Source organism: Giraffa tippelskirchi, chromosome 11 (genome assembly GCF_054371585.1).
Source record: "Giraffa tippelskirchi isolate mGirTip1 chromosome 11, T2T-mGirTip1v1.2.pri, whole genome shotgun sequence".
Classification (NCBI taxonomy): Eukaryota; Metazoa; Chordata; class Mammalia; order Artiodactyla; family Giraffidae; genus Giraffa; species Giraffa tippelskirchi.
In genome coordinates, this window is record NC_137285.1 from 118,291,496 (window position 1) to 118,307,029 (window position 15,534).

Genomic DNA, 15,534 nt, shown 5'->3' on the forward strand with positions numbered 1-15,534 from the left:
TCATTGATAATCTCTATTTGGCCAGATAACCTCATACTTTCTTTTAGTTTTTTAGACATAGTTTCCTTCAGCTCTTTGAACATATTTAAATTAACTCATTTAAAGTATTTGTTTAATAGCATATGGCCTCCTCAGGACCAGTTTATATTGAGTGCTTTTGTTCTTCTGCATGGCCATACTTTCTAGGTTTTTTTTTCTTGCATGGCTCATAATTTTTTGTTGAAAACTCAACATTGTAAAAATGTAGCAAATTTAGAAATCAGACACTCTCCCATTCCCAGGGTGTTTTTGCTGCCTTGGTTGTTGTTGTAGTAGTTTGTTAGTGACTTTTCTGAACTAATTATGTGAAGTCTAGGTTGTTTGTTTTGTGTGGCCACTAATGTCTCGACTTGTTTAGCTTAGTGGTGACCCAGTGATTGGAAGACTTTTCCATAAATGCCTGTGACAAACAAATCACCAGTCTTTGCTGAGAAGCTCTATGTTGATGTTGGGGTGTACCTTCAACACTCAGCAAGGTGTGTGACAACTGTTAACCTTCACTTCCAGCTTGTGCAGAACCTCAAGGTCAGTCAGAGAATGAGAGCTTAGGGGCTTCTGAAGTCTTTATTTTGTTTGGGTACAGCCTTATACTTGGCTGTTTGTGGTCTCCTAGATTCCCAAGACTATGCTGGAGCTTTTCAAAGTTTGTATGGATTAATATTTCCTAGCTGTTCCTTTCAAGCTTTTTTGGTTAGTCTATTGTTGCTCCGTATAGTAACCAATTCCTCAGGCAGCTGTGAAGTTAAAACACTTGCTTGTAATTGTTTTCAACAATTGCCCTTTGGGAGAAGGTTTTCTCTATGACGTGAGTTTTGAGTCAGGCCAAATACAGACTAATTTATATGTGGAGTCTTCCAGGGAGCCAACAGAAAGGTCAAATAATGACAGTTCGTTGGAAATGAGGATTTAAAAGGGCTCTAGTTCCCTTCTTCTCTACCCAGTGACTACTAGGATGTACCAGGAATGTGGGCTGTTATTTTTCAAGACTATCACAGAGATGAGAATGGGGGATAGAACTAAGAGAAGTTATAATGTCACAAAATGTGCTGTTCTTACTGAGATACACTATTTATTGATTTAAAGATAAACACTTCCTGTATTGCTGGAAGGCTTTTCCAGAGCTCTGGAAAAGTTTATTCTAAAAATTTTGTCAGCTTTTTCATTGCTTTTATGGATGAACAAAATTTTGGAGGTCCCTAATCTGCCATTTTTGCCAACAGTACCCCATAGCTTAATTTTTAAATACAATTTTCCAGCCCTCATCTTTCTTAAAAGTTTTGAGCCATTTGGCTTTTGACAGTCTTTCCTTCATTAAATACCCTCTTTTTTTTTTTTCTTTTTGCCTCTATGGTTATTGTTTTCCATTATTCAGTGGATGCTCTTCCTCTGATTATCCTTTAGAAGCTGATGTTTTTGAAAGTTCTGTCCTTGGCTCTCTTGTGTTTTCATTCCACACATCCTTTCTGGGTGATCTCACCTATACATGATTTCAGTTGCCTCTTGCACGACATAATTCTTAAGTACAAGTTTTAAATCTAGATGTCGCTTTATCTTTGGACTTATGTAGCCACTGCGTCTTAGACATCTCCACCTCAGTGTCCTCTCTAACTTTTCTCTTTCTCTCACCATGGTCATAGGCGAGCAGTTATAAAGTTCTATCACTCTACTTCCTAAATATCTGTAGAATCTATTTTCCCCATCCCTGATGCTGCTTTCCTAATTAAGACTTCATTTCTGTCTTGCTTAAATTGTTGTAATACTATCTCGTCTTTCCATCCGCAGTATTATTCTGCCTTTCATACATTTTCTATACTGCAGGTAGAATACACCTTAGAAAAAGTGCATTTTTTTTGTCACTTCTTCACTGGGTAGACAATAGCTAACAATATAGACACCATCCCTGTTTTCAGGGAACTTTGGATATAGTGAAGGACACAGACAAGTAAGTGACCATGTGCAGTTCAGAGTATGATGGAGCAAGTATAGTGCACGAAAGAGAGGCAGACACTCAGCTGGGATTCAGGATATCAAGAAAATTTCAAAGGAGATGATGCCTAAGCTAAGATCTGCAAGAAGAGTAGAAATTATAACAATGAAGGGAAGAATGGGAAAGAGTATTTCCAGGCTGAGAGTACATGTAGAAAGGCCCAGAGAAAACATAGCATCACAAGAAATTCTATATGTTAGAAAACTTTACATTGAGGAAGTAGTATGAGTTAAGCCCAAAGAGGTAAACTGAGGCCATATCACACTGAAGCAATTTTTATTAGGAAGAAACATGGTGAGATTTACATATTAGAAAGAACAGTTTGGCTAGCGTATGGCAAATGCTTTGGATGAGAGGAATGATTTGAAATCAAGGTGACCAGTTAGGAAGCTCTTGCATAGTAATCCAGGCAATGGGTAATATTGATGTAGGCATTTGGAATAGAGAAAATTGAATGGATTTGAGAACTGTTTTAGAAATAGAATTGTTGAATGTGGAGACCAAGGGAGAGGGAGAAACTAAGGAAAATTGTATTATTCAGTTAATAAAGCTGTCTATTCCAATAGCTATTTATTTAGAACATAAAGCTGTTTTAAAAAATTGAAGTAGAGTTGATTCACAATATTGTATTAGTTTCAGGAGTACAGCAAAATGATTCAGATATCTTTATCTATTTCTCTATGAGGATTCTTCTCTATAATAAATTATTATATTGAATATAGTTCCCTATATATTTAATATTTGTTTAAATATTCCCTATTTACTATATAGTTATAGTAAATCTTTGTTTCTTTTTTAATCAATTCCTTTTGTAGTAATGTGTGTCTGTTAATCCCATGCTCCTAATTTATTTCTCCCTATCCTCCTTTCTCCTTTGGTAACAATAAGTTTGTTTTCTATGTCTGTGAATCTGTTTCCATTTTGTAAATAAATTCATTTGTATTATTTTTTAGATTCCATGTTTAAGTGGTATAATATTTGTATTTGTCTGACTTACTTCACTCAGTGTGATATCCATCCATGTTGCTGCAAATGGCAATGTTTCATTCTTTTTATGGCTGAGTAATATTCTGTTGTATATATGCAGACACATATTCTTTATACTTTCACCTCTTGATGGATATTTAGGTTGCTTCTATGTCTTGGATATTATAGATAATGCTACTATGAATATTAAGGTATATGTATCTTTTTGAATTAGTTTTCATCTTTTCTGGATACATACTCCAGAGTGAACTATCTGGATCATATAATAGCTCTATTTTTATTTTTTTTAAGGAACTTCCAATACTGTTTTCAGTAGTGCCTGCACCAATTTACATTCCTACCAGCAGTGTACAAGGGTTGCTCCACACCCTCTCAACATTTGTTATTTGTAGGCTTTCTGATGATGACCATTTGGAGCTGAGTGAGGTGATACCTTAATGTATCAATAGTTTTGGTTTGCATTTCCTTGGTGATTAGCGATGTTGAACATCTTTTCATGTACCTTAGAACATAAAGCTTTTATATATGTATGTAGGTAAGTAAGTATGTACATTAGTAAGAAGAAAGTATATGGTGCTTTATAGATTTTCTTTTAAAAATTATCTACGTTTGATATAAGTCTAAAAATCTAAGCTCCCCTGGAAATTTAATGTTCTCTTGGTAAAAACTAGTATGGGCCTAATATCTGGTCAGTTTATTTATTTCTGTGAGCCTAGCCTTGTATTTCCTATCAGGATTCATGATTAAAATCATCTCAACATTTCTAGTCAACTTTTTTTTTTTATCATAAGGATAAAACTACATAGTTGATATTGTCAGTTTTCCCGTTCTACAGAAGAATGTTTCTGTTTTGGAATTTTCTCTATGAATCAACCAAAAACTTCTACGATTTTCTGTTTGTAGTGTAGTAGAAGATCTGACCAGGGTAAAAGTACTTTTTATCTAGTGAATTTATGTCTACATGACTACCTTTTGCTATCTGTTTAAAAAGCATGCTTTGAAATGTAGCATTCTTTGAATTTGAAGGCCTGTTTTAAAGTTTATCATTTCATCACCAAGATAGAAAAGAGAATCATTGATTGTTTTTGTAGAAGAGGTTTGGAAATTCATATATTTGGACTTTCATATGCTTCTATATGGACTTTGAAGAAATAATAACCCCATAACCACTATTCCCTGAACTATTCTAGTATTTGTTAAGTGGATGGGTGGTTAGATATGATATTGTTAAACAAAAGTAGCCTTCAGTTTAGCTTTAATCAGTATTATTAATCTGAATTTATTTTAGGAAACAAAGGAAAAATTTAGTATTAAGATTATCTTTAAAATGTTATAGAGGACAGTTTAAATCTTCATCATAAAAAAAGTGAGAAATGATGGTTTCCTTTTAATTGAAGACAAAAATCCCATGGCTCCAAAAACGAAATCCTCTCTATTCTCAGTTGCTTTTAAAAATCTTGAACCTGTCAGTGAAATTGTGTAATCTAGTAATAACATGCCTAAGGCTTATTGCCTTTTCTTGGGCAACAGTATCAGCAAATGATGTGCTCTATCGATTTTAATCACATTGTTTTTACAGTTCCATTGCAATGTTTGGAAAACTCACCAAGTAAATAAATCTGTGGATGCAGACACCTCTTTTTTCTCTGAAAACCTAACCAATTACATATTATTCCTTCTTGATCAGTCATTAAGATATAACAGAGTAGTAATATTTTGAGAGACTGTGGTCATGGCTAGGCTAAAATGTTCTTGATATCCAACATTATAATATTTAAAAAATTCTTATAAATGCAATATTTGAGTGCCTGTAGCATTCGGAATTTAACATTTAACAAGCTGCTTGTGGGCTAGTCTAGCAAGCCATTTCCTCTACAATAAAGCTGCACACATCTAGAGCAAGCCCCATAAGGTTATATTCTAAACTAGCTATGAGCTAATTAGATGGCAGTTTGTATATTGGAAACTGTGTAGGACAATATTTGGAGCATTAGATTGAGAAATTATGATTGATAAAATAATTTTCTGATGCTACTATCTATTGAGTTTTGGCAGAATTTCATAATAATAAAAACTTCAACTTGTTGAAAGCTTGCAATGTGTCAGGACTTTACATACATCAATCCTATCCTTGTAACAGTTCTGCCATGTAGGTATATAGACACCATCTATATATTTTGCATATAAGGAAGTTGAGACCACGTAGGTTAAGTCACTGGTGAGGAATTTGAACCTTGGTCTAACAGTAAAGCTCAGGTTCTTTCTGACACCAAGGGCAACAAATTTCATTTAAAATATTCTGTACATGTGAAATTGAACCATTATCTGAGAAAACATCTGAGATTTTATTGTTGTTGTTCAGTAGCTCAGTTGTGTCTGATTCTTTGCAACTCCATGGACTACAGCACACTAGACTTCCCTGTCCTTCACTATCTCCTGGAGCTTGCTCAAACTCATATCCATTGAGTTGGTGATACCATCCAACCATCTCAGCCTCTGTCGTCCCCTTCTCCTCGTGCCCTCGATCTTTCACAGCATCAGGGCCTTTTCCAATGAGTCTGCTCTTCCCATCAGGAGGCCAAAGTATTGGAGCTTCAGCTTCAACATTAGTCCTTCCAATGAATAGTCAGGATTGATTTCCTTCAGTATTGACTGGTTTGATCTCCTTGCAGTCCAGGAGACTCTCAAGACTCTTTTCAAACACCACAGTTCAAAAGCATCAATTCTTCGGTGCTCAGCCTTCTTTTTGGTCCAACTCTCACATCTATACATGACCACTGGAAAAACCATAGCTTTGACTAGATGGACCTTTGTTGGCAAAGTAATGTCTCTGCTTTTTAATACGCTGTCTAGGTTTGTCATAGCTTTTCTTTTAAGGAGCAAGCATCTTTTAATTTCATGGCTGCAGTCACCATCTGCAGTGATTTTGGAGCCCAGAAAAATAAAGTCTGTCACTATTTCCATTGTTTCCTCATAATGCTCATAAATTGTTCAGAAGTTGGGGGTCTTTACAGCCCACATGGTAGAATGCTGCTGTTCTGTTTTCTGGGACTGATGTAGCTTTGTTTGCAATAGTGCTGAATTTGGAGTAGGGATGTACACATATGTCTGTAAAATAAATAACTTAATATTTTATTGTGGAAGTCATACTGGGGAGTTTCCCTTGATACTTTTTGTTATTTTGGAACTAATTAGAAATAAACCATATATTCTGTCACATTGAAACATTGACTCTAGTGAATTTGTCACTAGCTTCTTATTTGTTCATATGGCAGTAGATTTGGATTGATTGTACTATCTGAGACTTATTCTGCATACTTTAGAACTTCATAGCATATGTTGAAATCCTCTGTCCCCTCCATGACTATGCTTGAAATGTTGCTGGAGAAATTAGTGTTGGCAGTTTGGTGGCCACTGATTAGTGTCACTAGCTAGTGTGGCTAATTTGTGTCAACGTTGGAAGTGCTCACTTGGAGCTGTTCGCGGCAGCCCTGTCTTTCTGGCAGCTCCTCCCAGAGTAAGGACTTCATGTTCCACTCGACCGCGTCTGTCTTTTGCTCCTAGTGGAGCCCCTATTCTTCCATGATTCAGCCTGAGATTTCCTGGAACTGCTTCTTCTCTCTTTTTATCTTAGCACAGACCTGACTTTCTTTCTCCCATTGTTCTTGTCTTCAAATAGAAACCACTTTCTTCTACTCCTCTTGAACCATAGGTTTTGGGCCCTTGCCTGTGCTGGTGTCGCTGGCTAGAAAGCCTTTCCTTGACTTGTTCACCAAGTGAACTCCAACTCATTCCAATTCTCCAGTTCATTATAAGTCTTTAAGACTTAGTTTAATAGATGCAAAAAAACTTTTGACAAAATTCAACATTTATTTGTGATAAAAACTCTCCAGAAACTGGGCATAGAGGAAACATACTTCAAGATAATAAAGGCCAAAATTAATTACACTTACCATCATACTGAATGGTGAATACCTGAGAGAATTTCCTGTAAGGTCAGGAAGACAAATATGCCTACTGTCGCCACTTTTATTCAACATACTATTGGAAGTGCTAGTCATAGCAGTCAGACAAGAACAAGAAATAAAAGGAATCCAAATTGGAAAGAAAAGAAGAAAAACAGTCACTGTTTGCAGATAACATGATATTACACAGAAAATCCTAAAGATGCCACCAAAAAACTACTAGAGGTCATCAATGAATTTGGTAAAGTTGCAGGATCCAAAATTAATATATAGAAATCTGTTGCATTTCTATACATTAACAACAAACTATCAGAGAAATTAGGGAAGGAGTTTCATTTGCCATCATATTAAAAATAATAAAATGCCTAGGAATCAGCCTATCCAAAGAGGTAAAAGACCTGTACTTGGGAAACTGTGAGACACTGATTAAAAAAATTGAAGACGATGCAGTGAAAGAAATACTCATAAACTGGAAGAACTAATATTGTTAAGATGCTCATAGACTGGAAGAATTAATATTGTTAAGATGCTCGTAGACTGGAAGAATTAATATTGATAAGATGAGCATACTACCCAAGGCAGTCTAGAAGTTCAATGCGATCTCTATTAAAATACATTTTTCACAGAACTAGAACAAATAATTTAAAAATTTGTATGGAAGGACAGAAGACCCCAAGTAGCCAAAATAATCTTGAGAAAGAGGAATAGAGGTGGAGCCATCATGTTCCCTGATGTCAGACTGGACTGTTAATGCAAAGCTATTCATTCCTTTTCACGTTGTTTGTTGTCGCTCAGTTGCTAAGTCATGTCTGACTCTTTGAGACCTCACGGACTATAGCACACCAGGCTTCTCTGTACTTCACTATCTCCCGAATTTGCTCAAACTCATGTTCATTGAGTTGGTGATGCTATCTAACCATCTCGTCCTCTGCTGTCCGCTTCTCCTTTTGCCTCTAATCTTCCCCAGCCTCAGGGTCTTTTCCAATGAGTTGGCTCTTTGTATCAGGTGGCCAAAGCATTGGAGCTTCAGCTTCAGTCCTTCCAATGAATATTCAGGGTTGATTTCCTTAGGGTTGACTGATTTGATCTCCTTACAGTCCAGGAGACTCTTATGAATCTTCCCTAGGACCACAATTTGAAAGTAACAATTCTTTGGCACTCAGCCTTCTTTATGGTCCATCTCTTACATCTGTACATGACTACTGGAAAAATCATAGCTTTGACTAGATGAATCTTTGTTGGCCAAGTGATGTCTTTGCTTATTAATAACGCTTCTAAGTTTGTCATAGCTCTCCTTCCAAGGAGCAAGCATCTTTTAATTTCATGGCTGCAGTGATTTTGAAGCCCAAGAACATAAGATCTGTCACTGCTTTCACTTTCTCCCCTTCTATTTGCCATGTGATGGGACTGGATGCAATGATCTTAGTTTTTTTAATGTTTAATAGGCACTGTACAAATGTTATATAGTTAGTTCTCATGATAATCATGTAAGAGAGTTACTACTATTAGCTCCTCTTTACATAACCCCATATGTACAAAGCTAGTAAGTAGTGGAGGTAAAATTTGAATCCTGATCGCTATCATTCTAAATTTTGTTTCCCACTTGATTACATTATTTCCCTGGTAACTCCCTCTTTTATATTACCTTTGTACTTTTTATATACTGATGATTGTATGTGTGTGTGCTCAGTTGCTCAATCATGTCTGACTCTTTGCAACCACATGAACTGTAACCTGCCAGGCTCCTCTGTCCATGGAATTTTCCAGGCAAGGATACTAGAGTGGGTTCTTACTTCAGGGGATCTTCCTGACCCGGGGATTGAACCTGCATCTCTTGTGGCTCCTGTGTTGGCAGGCTGAGTCTTTGCCACTGTGCCACCTGGGAAGCCTATACTGATCATTATCTTGATCATAATCATTATCACTAAGGCCTATGCCTTGATAATCATCTCTTTATTCCCTGTGCCCAGAATAATCCTTGGTATATAACAGGTATTCAGAAAATGTTTGCTGGATACATGCATACATGATTAGGTGATTGGGTTCTATGTTGTTCTGTTCTCCTACTTTGACCTCTCTTGCTCACTGCTTAACTCACTGCTGATCCCTGAAGACTCTTCTTAGCTAGTCATACAGAACCCTTACCAGTAAGTGCCTTTTAGGTCTTATTTCCCCTGTCTTTGCTATTTTGTTGAAATTAACAGACATGCCACATTGATGACCAAGATATGACATTCTAAATGCTTTTGTTCTGGCTAAGTCTGGGGTTTGTGTGCCTCAGATAAATGACTCATCATTAGAAGTGAAGAGAACAGTCTCTTCTCGAAAATAACTATCCATACTTGAGGTGATTTGGCTAGGGAGCCTGAGAAAGTTAACATATATATCACATGAATTTTTTTGGTCCCATCTATGACTTTGCAAATAGATGGGGAAACAATAGAAACAGTGACAGACTTTATTTTTGGGGACTCCAAAATCACTGCAGATGGTGACTGCAGCCATGAAATTAAAAGACGCTTGCTCCTTGGAAGAAAAGTTATAACCAACCTAGACAGCATACTAAAAAGCCTGAAACATTACTTTGCCTACGAAGGCCTGTCTAGTCAAAGCTATGGTTTTTCCAGTAGTCATGTATGAATGTGATAGTTGGAATATAAAGAAAGCTGAGCCCCGAAGAATTGATGCTTTTGAACTGTGGTGTTGGAGAAGACTCTTGAGAGTCCCTTGGACTGCAAGGAGATCCAACCAGTCCATCCTAAAGGAAATCAGTCCTGAATATTCATTGGAAGGACTGATGCTGAAGCTTCAATACTTTGGCCACCTGATGCAAAGAGCTGAGTCATTTGAAAAGACCCTGATGCTGGGAAAGATTGAAGGCAGGACAAGGGGACGACAGAGGATGAGATGGTTAGATGGCATCACTGACTCAATGGACACGAGTTTGAGTAAGCTCTGGGAGTTGGTGATGGACAGGGAAGCCTGGCATGCTGCAGTCCATGGGGTCGCAGAGAGTCGGACACGAGTGAGCAACTGAACTGAACTGATGACATGCATGTTTTATATGAAAGAAGCACAAGCCAGTTATTTTTAGTTATACAATCTGTCAAAAAATAGTGATTTTTTAAATTGAATATGAGGATCTAGTAATAATAAGGTTAATAATAATAATAATAAGGTAATAATAAGGTTTATTAGGACCAAGCTTTATAGTTGTTGAAGGCTGGACTTAGTCAGCCAAAACCCTTATTAGAGTTTTGCAGTATGGTGTATCACTGAAGTAAATACCTGTGTCTGTGTATCTTTTAAGATTCATAAATTTGGGAGTATAGTTGTAACATCTTGTCTGATAGGAAAACTGTCAGAAGTAGATGGCAATTTAGAGTAGAGGATTGGGGTCAAGCTTGGTGTTGGAGGTTTTGGTGTTTTGCTGTAGAATGAGAGCTTCAAGGTAGAGTGAGGGTTGGCTTGTAGTGCAGTTAGTTTTTTGGCCAGGAGGCGTCTTCGGGTATATTATTTGTTTACATGATAAGCACTGGCTGTCTTACTCTAGGCACCTACATTGCATATTATATTTGTGAGTTCAGAAACACTGTTTCTATCAATCACTGAATAGTTTTCAATCAATAATCCTTGTTTAATAATGGAGATCTTTACTGAATATAAGATGACAAGGTGAATAGAACATAGTTCCTGCCCTGGATGTTCTCACAGTCAAGAGAAGTATTTTTGTTGTTGTTTTTGTGTTTTATTAAATTAATATTACTTATAAAGAATCTTGAAAACAGAGATCATGGAATGTACTGTTGGTGTTTTGTTATAGACTCTTTGGAGTTGTCATGCCTTCAGACATCTGGCTACAAGAAGTAGGTTGCCTGTTTGTTCAGTTGCTGAGTCGTGTCCAACTCTGCAACCCTGTGGACTGCAGCATGCCAGGCTACCCTGTCCTTCACTATCTCTTGGAGTTTGCTCAAACTCAAGTCCATTGAGTCGGTGATGCCATCCAACCATCTTATCCTCTGCTGCCCACTTCTCCTTTTGCCTTAAATCTTTCCCAGCATCAGGGTCTTTTCCAATGAGTCTGCTCTTTGCATCAGATGGCCAAAGTATTGAAACTTCAGCTTTAGTGTCATTCCTTCTAGTGAATATTCAGGGTTGATTTCCTTTAGGATTGACTGGTTTGACCTACTTGCTGTCCAAGAGACTGTCAGTAGTCTTCTCCAGCACTACAGTTCAAAAGCATCAATTCTTCGGCACTCAGCTTCATTATGGTCCAACTGTCACATCTGTACATGACTACTGGAAAAACTATAGCTTTGACTATAGCTGTGACTGTAGCTGTGACTTTTGCCACACCTTTGTTGGCAAAATGATGTCTCTGCTTTTTAATATGCTGTCTAGGTTTGTCATAGCTTTTCTTCCAAAGAGCAAGCATCTTTTAATTTCATGACTTCAGTCACTGTCCACAGTGATTTTGGAGCCCAAGAAAATAAAATCTGTCACTGTTTCCACTTTTCCCCCTTCTATTTGCCATGAAGTGATGGGACTGGATGCCATGATCTTTGTTTTTTGAATGTTGAGTTTTAAGCCAGCTTTTTCACTCTCCTCTTTCACCATCATCAAGAGGCTTTTTAGTTCCTTTTCACTTTCTGTCATTAGAGTGGTATTGTCTGCATATCTGAGGTTGTTGATATTTCTCCTGAAAGTCTTGATTCCAGCTTGTGATTCATCCAGCCCAGCATTTTGCATGGTGTACTCTGCATAGTATACCTAATACACATAGTACACATAAATAAGCAGGGTGAAAATATACAGCCTTATCATACTCCTTTCCCAATTTTGAACCAGTCTGTTGTTCCATGTCTAGTTCTAACTGTTGCTCCTTGACTTGCATTCAGGTTTCTCAGGAGACAGGTAAGGTGGTCTGGTATTCCCATCACTTTAAGAATGTTCCAGTTTGTTGTGATCCACACAGTCAAAGGCTTTTGTGTAGTCAATGAAATGGAAGTAGATATTTTTCTGGAATTCCCTTGATTTTTCTATGACATCCTAGTTTATGTTTAAATATCATCTATGATTTCTTACAGCTGACCATCCAACCTCTACTTGGACAGTAGTAGTGACAGAGATAGTCTTTCCTGTTAACTTAGACAGTTCTAAATGTTAGGAAGCCCTTTGTATCAGGTTGATATTGGCTTGCATTCTCTTTGAGTCACACAGAACTCTACTTCCCTCTTCAGATCTATGAAGAGAACTCTGACATTCCCTCCTCCATATGACCCCCTCGTTTCTTGATGACTTTTCTGTACACCTGCTTATTTTCTGCCTAAGTGATTTGTGATTATTTTCCCCCACAAAATGAACACTCACAAATTTTCACTGAGTGTCCATTATGTATAGGATCAGCTGTGCTGGCATAAAGGTCCCTGACTTCAGGTTGCTTTTAATGTACATGGAAAAAAGACACTGGATAACAACAAGAAAAACATCAGGGAAAGAATTGGCGGGGATGGGGGAATCTCTCCAGTTTATTTAAACCATGCTTTCTTTGTAAAATCTCTGTTCTTAAACTGTCAGCATGGGGACCACATTTAAGACTGTCCCTCCAGATTGTAGCTTAATCAGTGAGGAGTATTATGCAAATTAAAATTTTAAAATCTGATATCATACGTTAGATGTTAAATGTCAGAATTTTTTTGTTTGTTTTCTTTTTTAAATTTTTATTTATTTATTTATTTTAATTTAAATTTATTTATTTATCTATGTTTTACTTTACAATATTGTATTGGTTTTGCCATACATTGACATGAATCCACCATGGGTGTCAGAATTTTTAAATGTCTGAAATAATATAAAATTTAAACATACTATAAATTCTTTCATAAGACAATATAGACCAATTTCCCTAATCATGACCTTAATGGAAATAGTAAACAAGTGCTGGTCTCATTTAACAACACTATGATCTAGAAAGCTCATTTTCCCCCTCTAGGTTCTGTAATCATGTTATGAAAACAAGTAGTTGAAAAGTGAATATACAGTCATTCCGCTTGGTCTGCATAATGTCAGACAATCCATAAGGTTTTTTTCTTTACTTGAATAGGACACATTTTTTACTGAATTGACTTGACTGTTAGGTTCCTTGTAGACATAGTCTTAGCAAAGAAAGCTAAAAATTGCTTTTGGGGAAGAAAATTGTAGCTAGTTATATCTCATAAAACCATTCTTGTGTTCATTTCGAGGAAATTACTGTAAGTGTATCTTCTAGGGCCAGTGTGTAAGAGACCTTTTTATGCTGAAATAAAAACTCAGAGAGTTTCCGTATCAGAGTTGTTCCATTGACTTGTTTTACTCCTGAAAATAAAATGAGAATCTTGAGCCAAAGGAAAGCTCACGTTAAACACTGACATTATTTGACCTTATTGTATTTATTTACATTATGTTTAATACCTATGCATGTCCAGTCTTTGGAGACACAGAGAAACTATTACATTAGAAGTTTCTTTGGTTTCCTAATATGTTTTTATATCCAGAGTCCTATTTACATGTAATTCCATGGTTCTACATAAGAAGAGCTATTCATCTTTGTGTTTACATAAAGATAGGCTAGGTTTGCAATACCTGATTCATTTTATGCTCCTAAAATATGAATGACATCATTTGGCCCACTAGACAGTAAGATTTATTTTACTAACAAATCTTTCAGATCAATTCATAAATGAGAAAGAAATAAACGTGAGTAAATGTTTGTTCTATTTTGGTTTTTAAGTTAAAATAATTAGAATTCAGCCAGCCAAAAAGAAATTAAATTCAAAATCCAATCCTTGTCAAGAAATTTTGCACACAGCTATTCCACCTATTGTTTTAGCATTGCTGGGGTAAGAAAGTAGAACATTACTCTGGCAAATGTAATAGTTGGTAAGCTGGGAAGCAGAAATGAAGCTTGTCAGTGAATACCAGGAACTCCTATATTTTCTGAATATAGCTACCAAATACTTCTAGGGCAATGGATATGTCAGAAACTGGAGCAAGAAAGTACCTGGAAGTCTATGTCAGTGTCAGTGATACTGTGATAACTTGACATTGAGAGACTAAGGGAGAAACTAAAGGAAATGCTTTCTGAACTGAGCTAAGAAAAATACAACTATTTTTCAATCACAAAATAAACTGCCTTAGAAATGGGAAATTTAATATTTAAAGATTCTCTTGAAAGTTTGTGGATATATATATATATAAGATGTAGTAAAACTTGAGGGATATAGTAAGAAGGCTTTTAGGAGTACTGTTTATAATGAAGAAACTCAGCTACATTTTAAATAAACCTTTACATTATGAACACTTCTTTCAGTTTCTTATAAAAAGTACTATAAAATCAGTATTCTTAATGCATGCATAAAATGATGCCTTACATATCTGATATGGGACTTTTCTACACCTGCAGAGATAAAGCACTATTTTTTTCTAAACAGAAAGGCTGTTATTTGCAGATCTACTCTGCTGCTCTGAGTCACTGATGGTTACAGGCTTATATATTTAACCTGAAATGCAAAGCATTTTCTTCCAAGGCCTAAAGTTAAATCATTTTTCAGTGTGCATAAAGGTACATTCTGAGTTTTCTTTGTCTTGCTACATATACTTGGAAAACAAGGTCAAGCATTTGTTAAAATGTGTGTGTGTGTTGCCATCAGTTGCATTTTTTTTCCCCTCTGCCTGTCTGAGGGTACTCTTGATGTACCTTTTCCAGTGCTCACCATTATGGGTTTTAATCACATCAGTAGAATTTTTTGTACTGCTTTGGTGAAAGGTCATACTTATTGGGCTGACTTGTCTGTTTATTTCTATCTAGTAATCTTAGAATATGCTGTAACCTAGGATAAAGATAAATACAGGCACACCATTTAGGATTTTTGCATCTCTTCACAGAAAAGATTGGCATGTAAGAGCTCCTCCCTTTTTGAGAATACTGCCATGATCTGATTTTGGTTATTCTAACTGAATGAAATGAATTGAATGGCTTTCATTGCTATAAAACAATTTGTGTGCTTAGTCACTTAGTTGTGTCCTATCTTTGTGACTCATTGGACTGTAACCTGCCAGCCTCCTCTGTCCATGGGAAGTTTTAGGCAAGAATACTGAAGTAGGTTACCATTTCCTTCTCCAGGGGATCTTCCAGACCCAGGAATCCAACCGTGTGTCTCCTGCATTGCAGGCAGATTCTTTACCCACTGAGCCTTTGAGGAAGCCTCATGAAACAATTTACATATATGGAAATCATCTGTTCCCTACAAGTAAGAAGGAACTCTGATATAGAACTTCCCAAGTGAAATGATAAATGCTGTGAATAAAAATAAAGCAAAGTAAGGGGACAGAATGAATGGCTTGCTGTTTCAGATGAGATGGTTAGAAGAGGTCTCTCAAATGAGCAGAAATCACCATGAAGTGAGGGAGCAAACCATGCAAATATCTGAGGAAAGTGCATCCTAGCAGACGAAGCAAGGGCCAAAGCCACGAGAAGGCACTGTGCTTGGCATATGCAAGGAACAGCAAGGAGACCAG

At 36.6% G+C, this 15,534-nt stretch overlaps 1 protein-coding gene across 21 annotated transcripts in view; it reads left to right on the forward strand.

The window, feature by feature from the left end:
* Nucleotides 1-15,534, forward strand: part of STK33 (serine/threonine kinase 33) — a 168,688-nt gene that overhangs the window by 74,043 nt on the left and 79,111 nt on the right. For 3 of the 21 annotated variants that reach the window (XM_081540800.1, XM_081540797.1, XM_081540801.1), the window contains one exon: nucleotides 15,140-15,266. The exons of 17 other annotated variants lie outside the window; for them this stretch is intronic. The gene's annotated coding sequence lies outside the window, so the exon portion shown is untranslated. The remainder of the gene's footprint in view (nucleotides 1-15,139; nucleotides 15,267-15,534) is intronic. One more of the 21 variants, XM_081540796.1, reaches the window with a different exon arrangement.